The sequence below is a fragment of the Delphinapterus leucas genome, chromosome 4 (genome assembly GCF_059928025.1).
Source record: "Delphinapterus leucas isolate spDelLeu-1000000601 "Yukka" chromosome 4, BTC_Dleu_Yukka2, whole genome shotgun sequence".
In the NCBI taxonomy this organism is placed as follows: Eukaryota; Metazoa; Chordata; class Mammalia; order Artiodactyla; family Monodontidae; genus Delphinapterus; species Delphinapterus leucas.
This window is the reverse complement of record NC_143132.1, coordinates 28,579,320-28,585,319: the sequence shown is the minus strand read 5'-3', so window position 1 is coordinate 28,585,319 and position 6,000 is coordinate 28,579,320.

The following is a 6,000-nucleotide window of genomic DNA, read 5'->3' as shown; positions in this document are numbered from 1 at the left end:
CTAACTTCTGGACTTTACATGTCACTGCCCTTTAACTTTTCTCAAGATCCCCATAGTGGAAATAAAAATATTTCTAGATTCTTCTCTAAACTGTGTATGTAGTCATCACTTCAAACTGTTCACCTATGTCTTACCAAAGGTAATTTATAATCTTGCATGTGCTGTGTAAATCAGTATATTGAACCAAAACCAAGCCGCAAGTTATTTTTATAGAGGGCCAGCTCTCAGAGCATTCGGTTGAGTTATTTCATTTCAGTGAGAAGTTAAGAGGAAAACACACCCAGCAAGCATTTTTTAATGTTAATCATAGGGCTTTTTGCTTTGTTAAAATGAATACTGTGTGTTTCCAGCATACTTTAATTCTGGCCGTACAAAGTTCTTAGAAGATGTGAGTCCATATATCAGGTATTTAAAAAAATAGTTAATTACAGCCATTACAGTGCAATATTATATTCTCTATGCCATATAATTTTAACTTATTTAAAATTAAGAGCTTTTAGCATGCTGGCTGTGACTTAATATTATAAAATATGGCCTTAGAGCTTAAGAAGCTTAATAAGTACAGACTCTTTGAGCAGGTTAAAATTCAACAAATTATTACTGCTCATTTATTGAAGGCTCATGCTCAACAGGGACCTATAAGATTTGGCTTTTGCATTTAAGGAACTTAGGATCAGATTTGTGCCATAAAAAATAGTATATTATCAAGTATGAAATATATGAAGAAAATAAATCCATGATTTGAACCAGGAATGAAAAAGGGTTTCAAAGAGAACTTGAGTATTAAACTGTTGATTGATGAGTAAAATTTAGAAGATGATAGGGGTGGAGAAGACATTCAATACTAAACATAACGCTGCCATGATAACAGATCATTGAGTGTCTCCTGCATGCCAGCTATAATGCCGAGTCCTTTATGGATATTTCGAAGCCTCAACGTTACATTACATTAAATCTGCAAAGAATCACTAGCCCCATTTTATAGAGGAAGCACCTGAGGTTCAACAATGTCACAGCTAGCTAATAACAGAACCAGGACTCAAACACAGATCCACCCAGCTCCAAAACCTACACTTTCCACCACAAAAGGGCAGAAGAACAGACATAAAAATATTGTGATGAGGAGACTTGAGGGGAGGATATATTATGCATAAAAATGGGCATTAAGTTTGGATGGGTCATATGGAGCTAAACTGTGGAAGGGTTTAACTGCTAAGATAAAGAGTTGCACAAATGTATTTCATGCCACTGAACTGTACAGTTAAATATGGTTAAAATAGTATGTTTTAGGGCTTCCCTGGTGGCGCAGTGGTTGAGAGTCCGCCTGCCGTTGCAGGGGACACGGGTTCGTGCCCTGGTGAGGGAAGATCCCACATGCCGCGGAGCGGTTGGGCCCGTGAGCCATGGCCGCTGAGCCTACGCGTCCGGAGCCTGTGCTCCGCAACGGGAGAGGCCGTGGCGGTGAGAGGCCTGCGTACCGCAAAATAAATAAAATAGTATGTTTTATATTACGTGACTTTTACCACAATAAAAAGACATTAAAAAAAACAAAACAGGCAAAATATTTGAATAGACATTTCACAAAGAGGATGTATGAATGGTAAATAAGACAATAAAAATGCTCAATATCATTCTCCATAAGGGAAATACAAATTAAAGCTATGATGAGATATCCCCACATATATATTAGAAGATGAAAATAAAAAAAAATACTGATGATACGAGTGCTGGAAAAGATATGGAGCAACCAAATCTCTCATACATTGCTAGTGATAATGTAAAATATTACAGTCGTTCTCATAAACAGTTGCCAATTGTATATAAAGCTATACATTTACTAACCATATGACCTAGTAATCACACTACTGGGTATTTACCCTAGAGAAGTAGAAACTTTCGTTCCCACAAAATTCTGAACACAAATGTTCACACCAGCTTTATTTACAGTGGCTGGAAACTGAGAACAACCTAAATGCCTTTCACCTGTGGTACCGCTATATGATGTAATACTACTCAACAATAAAAGAAACAACTATTGATACAAAAGAAGAAAAAATAAGTTCAGCTGGGTCCCCTAATGGAGTAGGGAATATCTCTTGGTTCTTGGCAAAATTTTGGTAAACACTATATGTTCTGTGCAGATTTCTGGCTCAGCTTAATAAATGGCAAATTTCCTTTTATTTCCTTCTGGGGACCCTGGAGTTCTTCTCTCTTTTTTTTGTTTTTTTTTTACCGGTATGCGGGCCTCTCACTGTTGTGGCCTCTCCCGTTGCGGAGCACAGGCTCCGGACGCGCAGGCTCAGCGGCCATGGCTCATGGGCCCAGCCGCTCCGCAGCATGTGGGATCTTCCCAGACCAGGGCACGAACCCGTGTCCCCTGCATTGGCAGGCAGACTCTCAACCACTGTACCACCAGGAAAGCCCTGGAGTTCTTCTCTTTCTTCTCTCCCTTTAGAGGCTTCTGCAGAGTAAGTAGGTCAATGGTCCAGCTTTTCTCTTCATTCTTTCCTCCCCACTAGAAGAACAACACCAAGCTCATATTTTTGTTGCCTTATTTGCATCCTTATTGAGTATAATAGATGGGGCCTGAACCAAAGGACCATGGCCATAGCAACATGGATGGACAGATCTCAGGGAAAGCACCATCTATCAGTCATGAATGAAAAACATAAACCTACATTTGGAAAAATGTGAAACTATTTCAAGGGTTAAACCAGTAAATAAGTATTTCAAGGACTTGACATGAGGAAGGGATGCAGTGAAGGAAACAGAGCTATTATCTACCTTTGTAGAACTCAGAAATGGAAGAAGTACCTGGGAAAGGGGATACATAGCTTAAAAGTAAGGATGGGAAAAGCAGCTTGAAATACATAAGGGATGAAGTAGCTAGGGAGGAGAAAACATACATGACCTTGGCCCTTTCATATCAGATAATTTTGGCATGCTATTTTAGAAATAGGTAAGAAATGTAAAAGGTAATAATCAGTAAGTAGACATTCATGCAAGCTCTGGTATTGAGAACCAGCCACCAGGTGAACATTTTAAAAAGGTATGTTATTCTTTTCTCCACCCAGAGCAACTTGTCTTAGATCACTGAAGGCAATTAACCTAAATTTATTCCACAGATAAATGCAAAATTAGTACCAGACAGAAGTTACGGGTAGAAATTAGGGAGCCAGAGCTGATTGATTATGTCAAGTAGTAATTAGTTGCTCTAACTTTGTGCTCTGTCGAAATAGTTTAATACTAGGCAAACGTTACCACCATCCTCCATTCCTGTTTTTTGTTAAAGTATCAGTGTATTTCCTACAAAGAAGAACTCTGAACACGATGAGAGGAAAGGGGATTTGTCCGGAAATTACAGGAGAGATTGGTATGATGGCTTAGAGAAAGCAAACCGATAGCATCCTTTCGGGAGGATGTACTTTCCCTCTCTTAATCACCTTCCTGCTCTCAGTGTGGAAATGCCTTTGTCCTTGCTAGTTTCCTTTTCTTCACTTCTTTCCAGTCTGGGAACCAGTGACTATATCCCTCAGGTTTCATTTTCCAGATGAATATACCGATCATTGAAAATATAAGTGATGATGCTGTCTTTTAGGAGGTTGGTACAGATCCTGGTGCACAGACTTGTGCTCGTCAGCTGATCCTGTCCGCTGCTCCTTCTAATCTACGGCGAGATTAGTGTCTGCTTTCCCCATCTCTTCTCTTCTGTTCCCACGTAGGCCTGTGTGCACACGTGTGTGTACAGCATGTGTGGGCAATGGGAGAAGAGACCGAAGACTCTGGACAGGAGGAGTTGTTATATGGGAGTTTCATAAAACGCTGAACTCATATTAATCTGTAAATTCTCAGTCTTGGTCAGAAACTGGGATAATCATGTTTGCTTCCTTGAATTCATCTTTACTCAAAAAAAAAAAAAAGAAAGAAAGAAAGAAAGAAAAGAAACTCAATAAATCTCATGTTTCTCACCTTTAAGCTTGAATTATTATAGTGAATATAAAATCAAGATTAATTTTATCTTGTATCTTATAGCTGTCAGCTATGTAAGCTATAATAACATTTGCTTGTACTTTGTTAAACCTTCCTGCCTGGAGCAGGTGGTGAGATTCTGGGAATGAGAGGCAGGTGGAGTTGTGAGGGGGGGCGGGCAATAAATCAAGGTTCAATTGCCCCATGCTCTTTGGAGTAGTTGGTGTTTGGTTTATGGTAATTGGGACTGAATTCGGAGGCCGGGTCTGTAGCTCTGGCTGTCCTAAGCGTGCTGCTGAAGCACCCAACTGTATTGCTTTCAGGGCAGAGGAAATTAGGCGTTCTTGAGGAGTCCCACTGTTTTGTAGATTGACTAAATCTCAAGCAGGTGCAGCCCTAATCCTGGGCCTTGGGAGGAGCCTTTGGGGAGCCGGCTATGAGGGTTGGCGTGCTCCAAGAGGAAAGCAGTGAGCAAAGAGAATGCTGTAGGAGGGAGCAAACCCCAAGGGCCCAAAGCGCAGAGTTTTAGAACCCAAAACATGGCTGGCCTGGGGACCATGAAACTCCTGCCACCCTTCTGTGACAAGGGGTGGTACCTGGAAAGCCAAGTCCAGAAAATGAGATATGTAAGGTTTCTGGATCATCCAGGGATGACACAACGTGAAAGCCGGAGACTCAATGTTTCCAAAGGATTTATCTTTGTTTTAAATTTCCCTTCCTTTCTTATAAATACTCCAAACCCAGATAACAGGGTAAATGACTGGGTCGCATCCCCTTGTCAAGGCAGGCTTGCGAAAATACAATAGGGGTGAAAGAGGGCAACGTACACGCAGAAGCCCAGACCTGCTTCTGTACATTTCCAGCAATGTACAGAGTGTACAAACATTCCAGCAATGTTTGGAAACTGTGCATCTGAGCAAATTAAGGAAAAGGAAAAGAATGAAGGGAAGAAAAGTAGAAGAAAAGAGAAGGGGAGAGAGAGTGAAAGGAGGACGAGCAAGGGGGAAAAACTGGGAGAAAACAAAAGAGGCAAGTCAGGCGGTGATGGGTAAACTTGGACTCTGACTCTCCAAGTGATTTTGGTCAGCCGGCTTGAGCGCAGATGGACTTGGTGGCTGAGAGCAGAAACTGATAGGTGGGTGGGGCTGAGCCACCCTGGAGGGGGTGTGTGTGGCTGGGAGTGTGAGAGAGGGCCAGGGAGGACGCGGAGTTTTTGATGCATGGTGTCCAGACCGGGCTGACTCCAGGGCTGACCCTTCGGTGAATGAGATCGAGACACACAGGCATTCTTACACATAAAAAGAAAATTGAGGAGAGAGTGAAGTTTTGTCTGAGCTAAGCTCAACTGCTCCCAAAACAAAGTAGTCGAGTGGTGAAAGGTTAATTTGGGGGCCCTCAAGCAAAGCTTCTGAGGGGGCTTATTGGTCCTTGTTAGTCATTAAATGAATAGCCTGTAGTCACTGCCTCCCAGGCCCCAGAAACCGGAACCTGTTCCCTGATCAGTAGTGAACAAAACTTAGCATTTGAGATAGTCATTGTATATTCTTTGGTTGGGGGGCATGGAAGTCTGAGTATTTTCTGTAGGACTAGGATTTATGTTATAGATGGTAACTAATGCTTGATTCACCAACAACCCACGTTCCCTTCTCTAGAGTCTAGACCCTCTCTTTAAATAGCTAATGCTTCAGGCTGACTGAATATCAGATACTGATGTGTGGAAGTTAAGTACAAATGTGTTTATTTGGGAAGGAGGATGCTTGAATGTGTACCTAAATTGCTTGGACTTCCAGCTGCAACAAAACATGCCTTGGCTACACTGGATGGGGAAATGATGTATGTGACAGGGGTCACCATTATTTAAATTTAGTGCCACTGAGAGGCTGAATGTTCAGAAAGAAATGAGGAGAGGAGGGAAAAAAATGGGCAAAGAAGAAGAATGGGCAAAAAGAAAAGAGGTGTGACAGTAAGGAAAGGTGAAGTGACACCAGTCATTGCCTGGTGTGACATTTAATGGCACCAGGACCGTGGTGA